Raw genomic sequence first — 19,685 nt, 5'->3', positions numbered from 1 at the left:
GCTCCTGCACAATTTGAATAAGAACCAAATTAGGTTTCTTTTCCTTTCAAAAAAAAAAAATAATAATAAGTTCTTTTGTTTTCAAAAAAATAAATAAATAAGTTCCTTTTAGGAATAATGTTCAAATTGGTCACAGAGCATAATTTGAAAATGCAATTAGGCTACTGAACGAAAAAAAATATATATATAATTAGGCCACTGAACACTCCAAATATATGCAATTTCACCTAATAGCAGGTTACCATCAATTTTAACATGTTACCTGCTTACGTGAAAATTGAGTTACATTTTTAATAATTTTAAAATAAATTTTAATAATAATTTTTAAAAAAACAAATTTAAAAAAAAAAAAAGAAAAAAAAAAAGACAACGGGGTGGCCGCCGACCACCCCTGGAGACGAAGAAGGGGGAAGGTGGCCACCCCGCCGTTTTATTTATTTATTTATTTATTTTAATTTTTTTATTTTTTAAACATTTATTAAAAATTATTAAAAATGCCAACTAAGTTGCCTGCCACGTAAGTAGGTAACCTATTATCTGGTGAAATTGCATACATTTGGAGTGTTCAGTGGCTTAATTGCACGTTTTTAGAGTGTTCAGTGGCTTAATTGCACGTTTTTGGAGTGTTCAGTGACCTAATTGCACGTTTTTAGAATGTTCAGTGACTTAATTGCACCTTATTTCGTTCATTGGTCTAATTGCATTTTCAGGTTACGTTCAGTGGCCAATTTGAACCTTATTCCTTCTTTTTATTATTGTTCCTTTAAAGTTTAAATTTCATTTCTACTTTATATTCTACTTCCAGCCAATTTTGGTTTTTAGTAGGGGTATCAATGCAGGCCAGCACCGCAAATTATACCGTGCACTAGGGCGTACAATGCATTGTGCGCTCTAGCTCAAAACGGCATCGTTTTGTACCTTTCGCGTGTTTGTTGTTAACTTCTTAAAAAAAAATTCTCATATTTAGAATGTACATAATTGTATAATAGAATGCAGAGAATTGTATAATAGAATGTACAGAATTTTCTAACAAAATACATATATTTTTTTTGAAAATATAATACACATAATCTAACATAATACATAATACACATAAACTCTAAACATAATACACATAAACTCTTCACATAATACACATAAACTCTTAACTCTTTAAAAAAAAATTTCTCATGTTTCGAATGTACAGAATTATATAATAGAATGTACAGAATTTTATAACAGAATGTACAGAATTTTATAAACGCGTCAATTCCTCACGCAACTTAATAAAACGACATTGTTTTTGGAGGCGTGGGGTGCACATTGCTATGTGCGCCGTGGTGCACGATATAGCAAGTAGCGATGGTGCGACAATTCATTTAGTTCTCATCTAGTATCAGGTAGTTAGGGTTCTCCTTAATTCCGTTCGTGTTAGCAAGTACGGCGATGGTGCGACAATTTTGGGATCGTAACGGTTGTAGCAACATCTATCTAAGAATTTTGGTTTTGTTGCAACGTGTGGCCCCATGTGAATCAACACAAACACCACGTAAAAGGAAGACACACGGGTTCAATTTACATGGACAACCAGAGGAGGAAATTCATGAACTCATGACTACCACAGTTGATTTGAAGTCCAAAATGCTTCAAACTGTCGTTGACTTCCTCTTCGCCGCTATTGATGAGGAGATCTGCCATTGACTTCCTCTTTGTACATGTAGCGCCCGGGCAATAGATCAAGAGTTCAATACCCTTCTACAGAATTAGACACGGTACCTAGTTCATTCTTAATCAGATATGAATGTTATTGAGTGTAAGCGGGTCTTTCGTAATACACTGAAGGTTGATGGTTCAATTAAAGACACAAGACAAGGTTATTAGTAGCAAAAGGGTTCAATTAAGTTCCTGGATAGAATTTCTTTGATGCATTTAGTCTAGTGGTAAAGTCCACTACTGTCAAGTTACTTTTATCTTTGGCTTTATCCTCTTGTTGGGTTATTAGACAACTTCATGTTCATAATGCTTTCTTAAAACAAGCTCCTAGAACTTGGTTTAATACCCTACACACGTTTTTACTGTTAGTTGGGTTTAAGGCACCAACGACAAATGTGCCATTATTTCACTATTCGCAGGATTCTGCTTCTGTGTATCTGTTGGTTTATGTGGTTGATATACTTGTAATGAGAAGTGATCAGAATTTAGTGAATAATTTACTGTCTAAATTGTCTACTACTTTTAAGATTAAGGATCTTGGTGAACCTGGTTTTTTCTTTTGGATTGAAACTGTTAAATGTGATGATGGAATATTACTTTCTTAGCAGAGGTACATGATAGATATTTTAACGTAAGGAAGAAAATATTTACGTTTAACACGTTATCAGTACGAGGCTCTCAATCAATCCTCAGTGAACAGTACAGATTCCTTGAATCCTAATTATTTTCTTGTACAATGCTGTCAAATGTGAATGTATAAATGTTAATTATGAAAATCTGTGCTGCTCTATTTTTGTTGCCCTGCAATTTATAAGATTTTGATTAGGGGTTGCATTTGCGTATTCAATGCATGAAATTAAAATTACCCTTGATTTTGTTTGCCCTCCGCACTCTCGTTTTTGTAGCAGTCAATTAATTTGGTTTCATTTTTAATTCTTTATCTGGTTGCCGTGTGTATGTATATATCTGTTTACGTGAAAATTTCTTTCTATGCTTCCGATCTGAGCTCTCCGGATTTTCCAGAAACCGTTGCGTATCTGTCGGTTTTTCCGGCGAAGAGAGAGGCTGACACAGAAAGGGGCGGCGGTGACGTTCCACCAGTTGCGGCGATGTCCTCAGCGTGGTTGGGCAAGCGCGTTTCCGGCGGTGGCTTGTCCATTGCGTGAGGATTGTTTTTCTGGCTTTTTGTTATTCTTTATTCTTTATGGTTTAATTTGGGCATAAAAACTAAAAAGATTTAATTATTTATGGTTGATTGTGGTTGCTTGTGTTTATATAATCTGCTTCTCGTTTTTCTTGCCTGTGTGCACGTATATACATGCATATTAGAAGCAGATTATTTTAGTTTATATCATATGCATGATTTAAGTTTTTGGATGTGTTCTTGTCCATGATATATTTATATACATTAGCGTACTGTATGTATGAGAGATAATGATGTGCATGTTTATTGGTATTGTGGGGTAATATGCATATATACGTTACAATTTGTATATCATCATAAATCGACATTATATTTTTATTGGAATAAGGGCCAAATAAGCCATCGAACTACACGTTAAAACGCAATTAGGCCATCCAACTCAAAAAAGCTACAATCAGGTCCCTGAACAGCGCAAATTCAAACAAATGAACCCAAAGTAACTTGTTGATCAGGTAATTAGGTGAGGTGGAGGTTACCAATTTAATTTTTTTTTTTTTAAAAAATTATTTTAATAATCTTAAATAAAAAACTAATAAAAAAACCCACTGGCACCCACAGAGCCTCTCTTCGTCTCCGTCTAGTTCAGGTGATTCAAGAATCAAGATGACCACTGAAGTGCTAACATTGACTGCATTTTGATCTCGGCGGAATAAAAAGATTCTTCCATTTTATCTCCTGAATGTTTTCATGCCTTCATACAAGCCCTTTTTTAAATTTGAATTGGATACACATTCATATAGATAGAGAAAAGAAAACAGAAGAAGAAAATTGAAACCAGTCGGGATTGAGATTGAAATGGAAATTTTGGCAGATCAACTTGTCCATAATTCAACATGCTGACGCGAATTATCACGACGATCGGGGCTGAGTTCTTCCAAAGCGATGGATTTTTCTGGTTTAAAATTGCCATCTCCGATGGACTTTGTAACTTACATATAATCAGTTTGAGTGAAACCAAATCTCATATTGTTCCAGTCAATATTACCATATTCTTCAGTCCAGTCAATATTACCATATTCTTCAGAACTCTCGACACTACTACAACAAATTAAAACATATCAAAAACTCGCGATCAAATCGAAAAAAACACGCCGACAATCGGTCTTGATTCTAGAATCACCTGTAAGTAAATAGATCGCAGAGTTGTTTTAAAGAAGATCTCTCTTCGTCTCCAATCGGAGACGAAGAAATGGTCCTCGTTTCTGTCCTGGAGACGAATAGCCAGTCTTCGACTCTTCGTCTCCGGTCTCGAAGGAGGTGGAAGGGGATAGCCGGCAGTTTGTTTTTTTTTTTCTTTTTTTTTTATAGTTTTTATTTAAGAATTATTAAAATAATTTGTTTAAAAAAAATTGGTAACCGCCACGTCATCTAATTACCAGATCAATAGGTTACTTTGGATTCAATTGTTCGAATTTGTGTTGTTCAGGGGCTTGATTGTAGTTTTTTTGAGTTAGATGGCCTAATTGCAATTTGATGTGTAGTTCGATGGCCTATTTGACCCTTATTCCTATTTTATTTACTTGCCAATGCGAGAAAAAACAAAAACGACATTTTGTTTAAACTTAGATTTGAGAATGGTGCATTTCACAACATTATGTATTCCTTTCAATAGTATTAATTGCGGGAATATTGCATCATTGTGAATAGGTGCTTTTATAGATAACATTTAGAGTGAATTCCATTTTTGGTCCTACTGTTATAGACGTGTTTCCAATTTCAGTCCACTTTAATTTTTTTTTTTGTCACTTTACAACCATCATTATTGAGTATGTTCCACTTTTAGTCCACCGTTAATATTTTCGTCAAGAGGCCGTATAATCAAAGGGTATTTTGGTCTTTTTATGTTTGTCTCTTCTCTTTTAATCCAGGCGCTTCGTCCTCCTCCTCCGATATTCGAAGATGGCTCTTCGAACAACGAGAATGGGAAGCCAAAGCTACATCGTTTCGTTCATTCCAACATGGGCCGACGAGGTTTCTTAGGTTTTAGGTTTAATGTTCTCATTTCTTTAGTCAAACATAGTCTTGGATGAGAAGAAATGTCAAAATACCCCTAGATTACACAGCCTCTTGATGGAAATACTAACGGTGGGACTAAAAGTGGAACACATTCAATAATAGTGGTTATAAAGTGGCAAAAAAAATTAAGGTGAACTAAAATTAGAAAGGCCCCTATAACAGTAGGACCAAAAATGGAATTCACTCATAACATTTAATATTAAAAATGTACTAGTATTTGCACTCGTGCGATGCACGGAATATATTTGTTATAATATATGAATTATAATTTTCTTCATATTCGATAGTGTAAATTTTGACGTTGAATTAAGGTTTGTATGGATGTTTCGAAATTGAATTAATTGGTCTCATTATCTTTATGTGTAGTAATTTAGTTATAGAAATTTTTGTAACAGAATATATACGTAATATGTAGATATGTAACAATTTTATTATATTGGTGCGCGCAGAATAGATAATATAACTGTTTAGAATTACACATTGTTGAAAACCTCTTTGTAGACGACATTAGTAGTAGTAACGGAAGTTTGTCCATCCTCGTATAGAGCTAAAACCTTAAGGCCATCAAGATGAGTGACTCTGGAAAAAGCCACGTACAATTGACTGTGATTAAAGACTAGTTTTTTCAACAATAAGCCAACATGAGTTAGTGTTTGACCCTGACTTTTGTTGATAGTCATTGCATATGCTAACATCAACGGGAATTGTTTACGCTAGAACTTGAACAGCAATCTCGTATCAGAAAGGGTGAGGGACATTCGTGGTATAAGAACTTTGGTTCCTTGCTGCGTTCCATTAACTATTCTTGCTTCAACAATATGATCCGCCAATCTTGTAACGATGAGGCGCGTACCATTGCAAAGACCAAGAGAGTGGTCTATGTTCCGCAGTAACATAACAGGTGCACCAACCTTTATTGTCAAAGAATGATTAAGAAGTCCAGACAATGTCAAGCTATTTAAAAATTCAAGAGTATGTACTTGTGAGAGATTATCACCATCTGATTCTGCCTTATACAAAGAGTCACAACTTAAATACGCCCGACCTTCACCAGTGTTCATGTCACACATATACTGATTAATTTGATCAACAACATCTAAAGTCGGTGAGAGGATCACTCGTCTTTCTAGATGCGACTCTTCTAGCATTCCATACTTTGCGGCTGGGAAGATGCTTTCAACTATAGTTGCAATTGGATCAGGTCCACACTTCAACATAAACCTTGGTGGAATATCGATCTCAAACAAACCATTGTTTACAAACCCTGTAATCCCATCTCCAATGTCTGCAATCCATCTTGAGAACCAATCAACCGTTTGTCTATCTTCGTTTGAAGCTAAGCTCTGTTGTCTCAGGTTCTTCGTGAGCCTTAATACCTTGCAATTCCTCCAAAGGTATGACAAATTAATAGTGGCTCCCACAACCATTGGTCTCGTTGCTTTTGGAATAACTGGAAGAATCTGTCTAAAATCACCGCCCAATACTACTTTCTTTCCACCAAATATTTTGTGATCACTGCCAGGTACAGTGAATCTCAATATATCCCTCATGGTTTTGTCTAGAGCCTCGAAACAGTATTTGTGTGTCATCGGTGCTTCATCCCATATTATCAATTTGCACCTGACTATAAGTTCGCAAAGGTCACTACCTTGCGAGATATTGCAGGTGGAATCTTCATTCACTGAGAGTGGTATAGCAAATCGAGAATGCGTAGTCCTGCCACCCGGTAATAAAAAAGATGCTATTCCACTTGAAGCAACGTTTAGAACAATATCTCCATGGCTCCTTATCTTTGAAGATAATGTTCTCCACACGAACGTCTTGCCTGTTCCTCCGTAACCATACACAAAAAACAATCCCCTCCATTAGAATCAATATCATTAATCACAGAGTCGTAAACAACCTTCTATTCGTCTGTCAATTGAGTTACCAATGTTTCATGCTCAGCCTTCAATGATTTCTTGTCGTACGCCAATTCTTCGGATATCAACATGTTTTTAGTCAATCCAATGCTGTTTTCTTCTGGAATCGGCATTTTTGGATAGTCGCTTAGGCTCTTCCCCCACAAAGACAGTAACTTCTCCAACTCGACCAGAGCAAATTGTTGTTTATCGTATTCCGATAACAACAAATCTTCATCTTCATAGTTTAGAAATGAAATGAAAAAATAATCAAAGAAATGTTTTTTGTATAAATCATGAAAAACAAATAAATAGATTGCAAGTTGATTTACCTGGATTGTGCATGAGACGTCGACGATGAAACTATGAATCCTCAGCAAGAAATTGTCAAACGGCATTCCACACCGCTTCATGTCTAGTGATTGAACTTGAAGTGAGCAACGTAGCAAACAACCTTCGCAATGCAGACGCGGATGCCTAGTAACTGGATTCAGTAATACCATCGATGTACTCCTTGTCATCATCTAATAATCCATATTCATAACACGCATCCCTAAATGATTTGTGAATGACCCCCCAACAGTACGGATATCCTCGTGGCTTGAAGGTCCACGTATGATATTTAAAAGGCATCTTAGATAGTATAATTCTCCACACCCTAGAGGAACATAGAACAATCGTCCTATGGAGAATCCTTTCTTCCTTGGATGCTGCCATTCACGCAAGTCTTGTCTCCAAACAAACTTACTAGGGAACTCTGCATAAGTGAGCAACCGAGTATCTTCGTATTTTTTGTTTGCCTCAAACCAAGTTGTGAACTGGCTCTCCTTAACCGTTTGGTTCTCGACAATCTCGTCGAGGCTTTGATCTTCCCCATAGATAACGTTCTGTTGGTGCTTTAAGTGGTAATTTAACCTCTCCACAGGTGGCGTGCAATAATGGATCACGTACCCAAATAGTCGCCAAGTTGCTTCACATGCTGATATATAGCAACAATCGTAGTACATGTTAATCTCATCGACCACATCACCACTGACTGCATTAGTAGAATTACTCATGAACTCTGCCGTGACTCGATCATTTCCTTTATTGACGTATTTGAATAAATATTTGATCGATCTCGACTGGTTGCACCATTCAATGTTAATATGAGCGCGATATTTTAGAAGCAGATGTTTATTATGCGGGACAACATAACGGTTATCAAGTTGGATTTCATTCCTACTGATTGTGCGTCTATTATCATGCCTTCTGTAGATTGGGTAACCATCTTTATCCAGAATCATCTGACTAACATATTTTTGGGAAAATACTTTGAACATTTACCATTTACCATGCATGGCGAGTTCTTCCGGAGTTGTCCGCACAGTCCGTTCAACATAAATTCGCTAACTGCGTCAGTGTACTCGTTGTCAGCATCTGGGTTTGGAATCTCAGCAAAAATCAAGGCATCAATTTCCTGTGCAGAATGTGCCTGATTCATTCTTTTGGCAAATAGCAATATGTGCACGTGAGGGGGTTATCCTTTTTGAAATTCAATTGTGTAGATAACTGTGCAGGAAATTAAAATTAAAAAAAAAAGTTAATTTTATACATGGATTTTAGAATTAATTAGGGCACATTAAAGTATGTATGATAATTAAATACCTCCACATATGTCGCCGAACAGTTTTTCTGTCTTGATCTCTTCAATCATATCATCAAGTTTCATCTTAAACACGCGACAAACAATATCGGGTCTATCCTCTGCTTTAAGCCCACGTTGTGCAACATACCGCTCAATCTCAGGCCACTTCAGGTTGCATGTGAATGTAATGAATAGATGAGGATAACCAATGTGCCTGCATATTGCCATTGTATCTCGATAGTTTTGAATCATATACCTAGCTCCGCCTGTGAATGGTGATTTTTTTTTTTTTTTGGGTGAAAGCTTGTGAATGATGATGGTAGTATAATTCTTTTACCCCGAGTTGTAGGATCTAATTTGCCCCTTGTTAATGCATCACTCAACCCCTGATAAGCTTCACAACGCAACGCCTTCTGATGAGTTCTAATGTAGGTCAAACGTGCATGTTCGATCATTGTATATGCATCAACCAAGTATTGTTGAAATAACCTCCTAAAGCATAACAATTTATGCTTCTCATTTACCTTCTCATGTATATAGAATGAGAAATACTCTTTAGGGCTAATTCTTTTTCTACCACCATGATGTCCTTGGCGTCATGCATTAGAAAATGTAATATCTTCACGATAACCATCTTCGCCATATGGGAACAACAAAGGATACTGTAGGGGCAAATATGCAGGGTTCAAATGATTTATTCTCTTCAACTGTCCAGTTTGGTTCTCGATCAATATATTTAGATCACCCATCGATGGGTCAAGGTCCCCGACAATAAGTGCAGCCACATCATTAGCGGTAGGTAAATTGTATGTCCTTCCATCTTTATTCCGCCTGCTGATTAAATTCATTTTAACCTCAACAATTGGATTAGACTGAATTTCAGTTCTTGCCATTCTGAAACATTTTACTAAAACATTATTTCCGTCCAGCATGTTCTTTAATTCCTCAACAATATTTTCGTGGATATCCCCTAAGTTAACATCTCTTCTGCATAGGAAACAAACGGATGTAAATAAACAATAGATGTCATTGTTGGTGTAAGCGAAACAAAAGGTATAACATATTTGGATACTTGCGTAACAGAATTGATGCGATTATTAATCTCATTATCTGTGCTGTAAATATATAACTGTGTAAACTTTAGCATGGAACCTTCTCCTGGAACCAAGCTTCCAATCCAATGATAATTTTGACCACTTATCCTAAAAATCGGAGGACCGTTACCGGTGTTGATTGACCTATCGACTCTACCTCCCAGAGACGTGAAGCAGAACATGTTGTTATATCTTCGAATATTATTGAGGAAGTGTCTGCTATGTTCATTATCGTCAAAGTATAGGCTTTGGAGAACAGGATGTGGATCCTTCATGCGAGGTAATTGTATCTTACCCTCGTAGCAACACTTTGTGTATTTTGGAAATCCTCGCGTAACATTTTGATTTGAGCGCTCATGTCGCCAGAATAAGGCACCACAATAATTACAGGAATGAGTAGCATCTCCAAGCTCCAAATAGGAAAATAATTACATAAATAGTTAACAATTAACAAAGATGAACATAAAAGATTTGTGAATTCATAAAAATGAAAAATACTACGATTTGTGAGTTTATAAAAAATTACCATATTTGTTGTTTTCACATACGAAATGTTCGAATTCCATATTTAAACTCCTTGCATTTGTTCTTGACGATATTGTATTGGAAGTTCTCAGAACTGATCGCCACTAGTACAAAATGGAGCAAAGAAATATGACATTAGGCTACCCTTCTTTAAACAAGGGTAGTGTATTGCTAAAAAAGAAAGGGACGGTGACATACTTGTAAATAAATGAATAAGAAACCGCTACCCTTCTTTAAAAAAGGTAGCTATTTTCCAAGGGGATATACTTTCAACTTCCCTTGCTTGTAGAAAGGGCAGTGGAAACTAGATTTGGAAACAAATATTTTAAAAAATAAATAACAAAAAAGATCACAAAAAATAAATCACATCTCGCTCTTAGAGTCTTAGACCTAGTTGTGCATCTCTCAGATCTCACCTCTCCTCAACGCCTCATCACAGACCTCTGCCGTCGATAACGCCTCATCAACGCCTCTTCCTTCCCCCGCCGTCGCTGCGCTCCTCACCACAGATCACACCTCCGCCGTCGACACCGCCTCTCTCATCCTCTTACAACGCCGCTGACACCGCCTCTCTCACCACGACTCTCTCAGCCTCGATCAAAATCCACCGTCGCCACCAAGCTAAGGACTCCAACACCTTTCTCATCAGCCACCCACGACGCCGCCACCGCCACAGTTCTCTTCAGCCGCAGCCGCGACTGCTTGTGTGACTTCCACCGTCGGCAGTTGGTCCGCCGAACTGTACGTGCAGGTAATTTTATTTTTTTTTTGTTAAAATTATTTTTTATAATTATCATTGTAATATATATTATATTTGTTAATTTTATAATTTTTATTTCGAATTTTTAGTTATTTGTTGTTATTTTTGTTGTTCTACCCTAATATGTGTAAAAATATGAATTTAGTTGTTATTTTTGTTGGGATTTTGGCATAATATGAGTAGAAGTATGAATTTTGGTCATGAATTTTGATTATTATCATTTTATTTTGAATTTTGACATTTTAATTATTTAATTTTGAATTTTAATAAATTTTGTGTGAAAGTGTGAAACAGGTATTTTGATAAATTGTTTATGATAAATACGTTATTTGATGAATAGATTGAATTTGATGTGCTAAGAATATATATAATTTGATGGGTTAAGTGTTTTGATAGATTAGGTTTATTTTGATGAGTTAGATATATATAATTAATTTAAAAATTTCAGAATGTCCAGCACTAATTTGACAAACATTTAGGAAAAACACTATCACTATATGCTTGCGATACACCTTGCTTGGTGAACCATGGCTAATGGTGTGATTTATGTTAATGTATTTGTAATTTGTTAATGTTTTAGGCTTTCTAAACTATATCACATCCTCAAATGTTACTGCTTGATATGGGTGTTCATTGTTTCCTGCATATTTACATTCCTTAATCTTTTTTAGTAATATTTGATAAATATGGTTTTTAATCTTTATGTACTATATATAGACTTGGTTTGAAGTTTGTATTTAAGTCTAGCTTTGATAAAGTTAACCGAACTTCCTCCAAATCATTCTGTGGTCCTGACTTTGAAGGCTTGAAGGTATGGATGAATATTTCTTTTCACAATGCAATATGCTTTTTTTCCCCACCAGTAGGGAAGGTTGCTGATGTAATTCAAATTCCTGCTTTCTTATGCCGGCAGGTTACTCTGTCAGATTTAGGCTTTGAATGTCAACAAAATATTGTCTGCTTTTGGTTATGAAAGCTCTTTATTTCTGCTGTGAGTGTTTTGCAAGATTTATCTGCTGCAGTTAATTAGTTGATTTTTTTTTTCCTTTTCTTTCCTGATGCGTGCAGACAGATCTCCTTGTTGCAATCAAATTCATTACTTTGTTGGTAGATCTCCTGGTGAGAATATGAGATAGTAAGAGAGAGTAAGAATTCTTGTTGGTAGCCAAGGTCATAATAATCAATATTTCAACTAATGGAGGAGTACAATTTTCAACTACTTTGTTTATTGTTTATGTGTTTCCCTTGCTATATGTTATATGAGCTTTCTACTTCTTGTGAATTGTTGTCATAGTTTGATTCAACTAATGTGAGATAGTGATTTGTTAGAGTAAAGAAGCAGGAGGTAGCAATAGCTCTTAGTTCACCCGCAGAGTTATTTAATTTTCTTCTTATTCTCTTTGTTCTACTTCTTGAATGCTCAGTGCCTTCTTGCTTTTTTTTTTTTTTTTCTTGATTGAGTCATGTTAGTAGGTTGCTCACCAAGTATTTTTCAGAATGGGTTCTGGCCAACATGATATTTGCAAGGCATTTTTTTGCTGTTATGAAAATCGTAAATGACCATAGCATGGTGGATGCCCATTGTCCTTATTTGATGGATAATCAGGATAAGGACCTAACCTCACAGCTTGAACGCAGCCTAATTAAAGAAATAGAGGAAGGTTTGGATGAGGTAACAATTCTAAATGATTTTTTTCTCACTAACATATTTTAATTGATGTTGGTTAATGAATGTATATAAAATTCTATATCTAACAGATTTTGAATTTTGGCAGTTGTACTACGTTTTACTCATCTTTGAATCTTATGCCATGCGCAAAAGCACGCACTTTAATCGTGTTCTTAGTGTTTTAATCGTGCGATTATTAAGTTCCGCAGAATTTAGGGCTCTCATTTGTGATCTTTTCTGCTGAAATTTGTGGTCTTGATTTGTAATTGTTGGAACTTTTTGCAAACTCTGCTATCTGGTGTTAAGATTATTGGAATTGGACATAGTACTTGAGCTTGAACAGTTGAACGATTTGCCTGGTTGATGTTTAATCATATATGTTTCTTCTTCTATACTTTTGGTTTGAAAATAAATTCATGCAAAATCACTGTGGTGAGTGACTAGAAAATCCTGACCTGGTAATACTTGTTTGCAGAGCATTTACTAGAGCTTTACAATATCTTATGGGAGACAGTCAATACTCATAATCTTATCGGATGCACACAAGGATGGTTTGCTGCCTCAGTCTTTCATCCTTCATCAAAGTGAGTCTATAAGTTTAGTTATTAGATTTCTTTTTGGAAAGCATAATGAATGCAATGAAAGTAAATGGCTCTTTTTCACAGTAGCATGAAAGTAAATGGCTCTTTTTCACTTTAATCTTTCAATGATAATAAGTTGTGGTGGTGAATGTTACTAGTTCCCCTGTTCGTGTAGATCAGCAAAATTTTGGGATTGAATGTTATCGATCTCTTCTCCCCATCAGATGTTGAAAAAAGAAATGTTCGGAAAGTTTGCATTTGCATAAGGGCACTATCAAAGAAAGCCAGGTCAAAAGAGTTAAAGGTAAGACAAATAATGTAAGTGCTAGTTTTTATGGAGTGTTTTATTTTGTTCAATAGACTTTCTTGATCAGTTCTTTCTTAGGTCATTATGCAAATGCTTTCTCCTTTCAGCTTCAATCACAAATTTACTAATAATAGATCATTACCTTGATAGGTCCCAGACTTTGATGTTGTAACTGAATCTCATCATAACATACACTATAGCCATGCCAAAAGATATGGTGGGGACATTAGAAGAAGCTTGGAGACATCGCAATGTAGCTTTTCAAGTTCATTAAGTTATTAGCTCATATAAATATCAAAGACAGAACGTTAGGCAGGTATACTCATTAAGGATGGATTAACGCTGTAGCCATCAGCATGTATGAGCTTGCGTATTGATAATATTGTATTTATAATATAGTATGTTGATAATATTGTGTTTTGATGGTTTGTTGATAAAATTGTGTTGATGGTTAATATTATGTTGATATGTAGTGTATGAATTCTGTATAGGATTTTGAAAGAATTAGGAAATTTAAATATAATAATGAATTTTTTTTTAATTTAAAAAAACAAATCCGCTACCCTTCTGTTTAAAGAAGGGTAGTGGATGCTTTAAAAAATAAAGAGAATCTGCCACCCTTCTATAATAGAAGGGTAGCGGGTGCTTAACTTTCTGCTACCCTTGTTAAAGGGTAGCGGAAAACTCAAGGTTTTCAGCGACCCTAGTATCCGCTACCCTTGTACAAGGGTAGCGGATAACCCTTTACAAGGGTAGCGGATGTGCAGATCTGTACTAGTGCGCAAAGCACAATTAGATTGAGGATGTGATGGTCTTTGCACTGGATAAAATATAATAAATTGTTATTTATTGTTATAATAATGTTAAAAAGTTGTGGCAACAGAATAACACTAATAAAAATGGAACAACCAAGTGGCTTGTAGCCACTGGTATCGGGTTGCTCCCCTAGGTGGGAGGTGATGGGTTTGAACCTCGGTTGAGGCAAGTAGTGTGTATATGTAGGGTATCCCCCTTCCTTATAATAAAAAAAAAATAAAGATGGAACAAATAGTGAATAGTGTAATAAAAATTACCATTTGATACATCAATTAATGGTTGGCGTGATAAAGACGTTGAAGTTGACATATTTGACATATTAAAAGAATGTAGAGTGGACGGCGGAGACATGTTGCGCATATGAACTGCAAATTTTATATCAAAACATATTTAACATGAGATTAATAGTATATGTATATTATGTGTTAATTGAAACATATATATAACCTAAAACTGAACATATACATCAACAAAGAAATAGATAGATATTTAATATACGAAAATGTTACCATCTGTTGAGATAGTGAAGGGTGTGGCCGATCGAATATCATTGTTCCATGCGTATATATTTGGGTTGGTAGCAACTGCAAATAGATTTAACGCGTAAAATTCAAACAATGATTAATTAAATAAAATGATATTAAAAATTGTTTAGTATTGGAGGATAAAATGATATTTTGACTATAAAAATACCATTTGTGTTTGCACTCAATGGTGTTCCTCTGGTGGCCACATGATTATCTTCGACCAAACTTTGATGAACATTAACTATTGCAAAAAAAAAAACAAAAAAAAAAACAAAAAAAAAAAAACAAAAATACGGAGAAATATAAGTGTTTAAATCATTCTCATAGAATAGATTCAACTAAGACAGAAGTATGAATGGTACTCTGAATTGTAATAATTTTGGAAATAATAATAACAAATAAATGCATGATAATTAATATGAACATGTTATTTGTAAGGATAAAAAAACTGAATATGTATTTATTAAAATGTAAAAGTTATTACGAATAATGTGAACGGTAAAATTTAATACCATTGCTCGACATATTAATAGGTGTTCTTCGAGAGGAAATCATAAATCCGCCGTACAATAGTTCACTACCTGCCATTGCAATTATTTATATGAAGTTAGGAAATTTAAAAATGATCCAATAAAATAGTTACTAATGGCTGTGATAAAAAAATTATATTTACTAGTCATTGTTGGAGTAACTAGTCTAACTGCTGGTGCACCAATAGTTGGTTGTAATGATGGTTGGGCATTATCAACCGATATATTTGATCGCAACAACGATGCTTGTGTATTATGCTGATTACACAACGACTCGTTTTCTAAAAAAAACTAAATTGATAAAGTTTAAATTATTGTGAAGGAATGAGTAATGATGACAATAAAGACAAATAAGATTGTTTAGTACCAAAAATTGAATAGTATAAATTATTTACATATTTATTAATTAAGCATTGTATGTTACATTTTTTCATTACATATACACCAATAACAATGGTTTATCCTAATGCAATAGTCTCCGAAAGTTTAAAAGTTTTTAGGAAGCAGTAAGCTATTCCCACTTAAATATTAAAAGTAGTGATTGGTTAACTAAAACACAAGTTGTATCTCCAATCAATTAATCAATTAATTGATTAACTCAAATTCTGTGAAGTGAAGTTTTAAATTTGTAAAATAAAATCTATAATAATAAATCATATTCAAATATTTGCTTATAGTAATAAGTTCATAAGAAAATTTTCAAACAAAATATCATACCACCATTAGAGGTAAATTATGTCGTAGAAACGTGTACACCTTGCAATGTGGACACAGTTTCACAACGGCATTGTTTTTGTTGAAAACGAATCCGTTCTAATTAAAACAAAATTGTTCATAATTTTTTATGTTCATATTCCAATTGTTGAACTCTGTATTCACAAATGACAGAACTATATGTTCATAATTTGATAACTATACAGTTCAGAAATTATGAATCTGCAGTACTTAAATTATGAATCTACGGAACAGATATAATGATCCGGCAATATACAAATTATGAATCTACTGTATATAAATTATGAATTTACTATATTGAAATTATATGAATATACGGTTTAGAAATTATGAATCTACGGGAATTATAAATTATGAATCTAGAGTATAGAAATTATGAATTTACGGTATACAAATTAGGAATCTCGAACCGTGCTCACCTTGCAAGGTGGACACGATTCCACAACATAACACTCCCCCATTACAAATATAAAAGTATAAATTATAAAGTTGAAACATCGATATAGATATTGAATTGCTTATAATATATTACGACAATTTGAGTTAATTGTTTAGTTAATTCGTCTAACATATATTTTCTAACTGAAAAAACCGTTTACTGTAAGTTTGTAAAAACTTTAACCATAAATGAAATTTAATTTTTTTTTTATTTAATAACATTTGACCTAAATGTTTTGGTTCAAGTGCTTAACCAAATGTCCAAATTATAACTCAAATTTACACATCCATAAATGTCATTGTAAAAAATTATACAACAACAAAATTACAACATTTCGTCATACGTACGTGTGTGTGTGTGTGTATATATATATTAGAATTTTTAAATTCATTTCTTTATTTGTTAATCTATATGTATAGTTGTGTTTATAACATTTTAATATATATATATCTTAGAATTTATTAATTAATTTTTTTATTTAGTAATCTATCTTTATTTATGTTTATAATATTTTAATTTGAATATATATAAATTAGAATTTACTAATTCATTTTTTATTTATTAATCTATATCTTTTTATGTTTATAACATTTTAATAATTTAATTTAAATATAAATGGAGTATACGGAATAGAGCTAAATGCCCTAATTTCACCTTTTTAATTTCAACTCGATCAGTTCAGATATTACAAAGAATTGGACTTAGCTTCATGTACTAAGATTCGCCACTCTTCTGTAATGGTTTGCTCTCATTTTCATCCTTATTTCCCAAGGACTTGCATTTTCATGATGAGGTACAAATTGCTTATCTTACATTAATAAAGTAATTTGAGTGATGTGAATTTTTGAATGCACTCTACACAGTATTACTCATAACCTTTTGGTTACATCTCTACCTCAAACTTGAAAAGTGGCTATTATTATTAGTTTTACCTTCATGCTATCTTTCGTAAATGATTTTATTTTTCAATAGAGCCAGAATGGGTTTTGGAAGTCAAATAGCCTGCATAATTTCAATGGTGAGTAGTAAATACCTTTTATTTGTAGTCTCAACTATCTTGATTTGACATGCATATTTTCATTTAATTGTGCTTCTCATCTGCAGTTTTGTTTGCTAAGTAAAACCATTACTTTAATAGTGCACTAAAAAATACCTTTTATCAATAGCCCCAACTCATGAATGGTGTACCCGTTCATTGAAATGTTAACGCAGATATGGTTGATGAGAGTCCATAATCATTAAATGGACCACCCTGTAATGGATATGAACTTGAAATCTGGATCATGAAAGACAACTCATAATTAGAAGGTAAGTTGTTCTGTTACCTTTGTTCCATGGTAATATAGCATTGAATAATATTTTCACGAATAGTATTAGAAGAACAAAGTGTAAAAATTAAGAATCATAATGTAGTCTGAAATAAAAACTAATTTGCCATACAGGCACAGTTGACTTTAAAAACAATAATCACCAACTAAAAGCTAACAGAATAAACCATCTGTTTAGCATTTAGTATATTAAAAACAAAACAAATCACCAACTAAAATGAGCAACTAAAATTTATATTGTTTATGATTAGACAACAGCAAGTCAACATAGAGTATCATGGATTTGGTTCATTCTTAGGCTTCTTTAAAGTCTTTGAAGATGATGAACAATCCATATTTATTCTCTTCAAAGACTGCTGCTCAGGAGTGCTTTCATAAAGAGAGATCAACTCTGGATTAGACAATGATATAGATTGCAGTGGTTCAATCCCCTGGTTGGAAAATAATTAAAATCATTAGCATTAAAAACATTTAAAACACTGTATAAAAATATGTTAAGATAGTACAAACTTGTTCAAAATTTTCATTGAACTCTTTTCCATCAGCAAGCTTCCTAACCACAGTACCACACTTCCTTGTTCTCCTTTATTGACTGAAGTACATACTTTCTCACCATTTTCCACTCCTAGAACAGTAAAAGCAACATTTCATCTATAATTGAATTGTTCCTATCGTGTGACTATCTTGAATTTCATTATCTTTCCAATCAATTCTTGAATCTATTGGGCATACAATCCTCCTATGTGAATTAAATAAACATTAAAGTATAAATTATAAAACTGATAAAATTATTACCATTGTAAAAAACAAAGTGGTGATTTCACTAGCCTTAGAATATTTCACCTTCAACTCGCTAGCAGTGACTCCTAGTAGAGGCGTACACACATTATCCCAAAGTATTAGTTCACCATCTTGATCATCATCAAGGATATCAATCATCAATTTATATTTTATGATTCCATCTGACCACTGTTTGTTACATGGCTTGCAATACATTTTGTCCTCACTTTGTTGAAGTTTCTTCCCACAGTTCTTATTCCTACATGAAGTGAAATATCAATCATGCTGAATATCACGAATTTCTCCAAACACCCAAAATTGTCCAACCTGCAAATTTTAGTTCAAACACGTCTAATCATCTATTGAACGTTAAAAGGAATCATTTAAAAATTTAGTATAAATGATTATGACCTTCTTTTCGTCATGAATATCTTTTAAAGAACTAACTGTGATATTCTGAATCGACATAGCTCCAACAGAACCGCTTCTGATGAGTCTAGAACTTAAACTTATACTCTGCATAGGAGTAAAGAACCTAGGCAAACTATTTAAAACAAATATGTTGTAATCGTTGAAAATGTTATCAATTACATATTATATGGCGTTACAAAAGTGAAATGTGTCAATACCTCTCCTTAAAACTGAAAAACTTAGGGCATTCGTAGTTGAACAAAATCTTAGTTGCCGTATAGGAGCTGGAAATCTTGACCTCACCATCTAATATAAAAAACAGTTTTAAATAAGTATATTTGACAAAAAAAAAAATTAAAATCTACCGTTGTGTTATTATTCACCATCAGTCACCCTTGCTCTACATAGTTGTAGTATAACAATCAATGGATCTGTTAAAACACATCATAGAACGACAACCCCGAATCCACATGCTCGTCCCACAGGGTTATGCTCAATCGAATTTCCCTGAATTAACATAAATTGATTTTGTAATAAAGGGTATATATTTATATATTTATTTCTACAAATAAAGAAGACATAACAATTATACAAAAATACATACCTACAATCCTCAATGACGAAATCAATCAACCTTTGAGGTTTTTGATGAACTTGAATAACTTTAGGCTCATAAATCGAAACTACACAACCAATCAAATCTGTGGAAACAAATACAATCGGAAGATTGAAAAAAGAAATGA

The 19,685-nt window shown here is 33.8% G+C and overlaps 1 long non-coding RNA gene across 1 annotated transcript; it reads left to right on the top strand.

The window, feature by feature from the left end:
• Positions 1-12,790: 12,790 nt before the first annotated feature.
• Positions 12,791-13,643, top strand: LOC109163980. Its single transcript, XR_002051367.1, has 3 exons — positions 12,791-13,072; positions 13,245-13,373; positions 13,527-13,643. It is a non-coding gene; the product is annotated as an uncharacterized LOC109163980 (long non-coding RNA).
• Positions 13,644-19,685: the final 6,042 nt, after the last annotated feature.

Source organism: Ipomoea nil, unplaced genomic scaffold (genome assembly GCF_001879475.1).
Source record: "Ipomoea nil cultivar Tokyo-kokei standard unplaced genomic scaffold, Asagao_1.1 scaffold3054, whole genome shotgun sequence".
In the NCBI taxonomy this organism is placed as follows: Eukaryota; Viridiplantae; Streptophyta; class Magnoliopsida; order Solanales; family Convolvulaceae; genus Ipomoea; species Ipomoea nil.
This window is presented reverse-complemented; position numbering and strand designations above follow the sequence as displayed.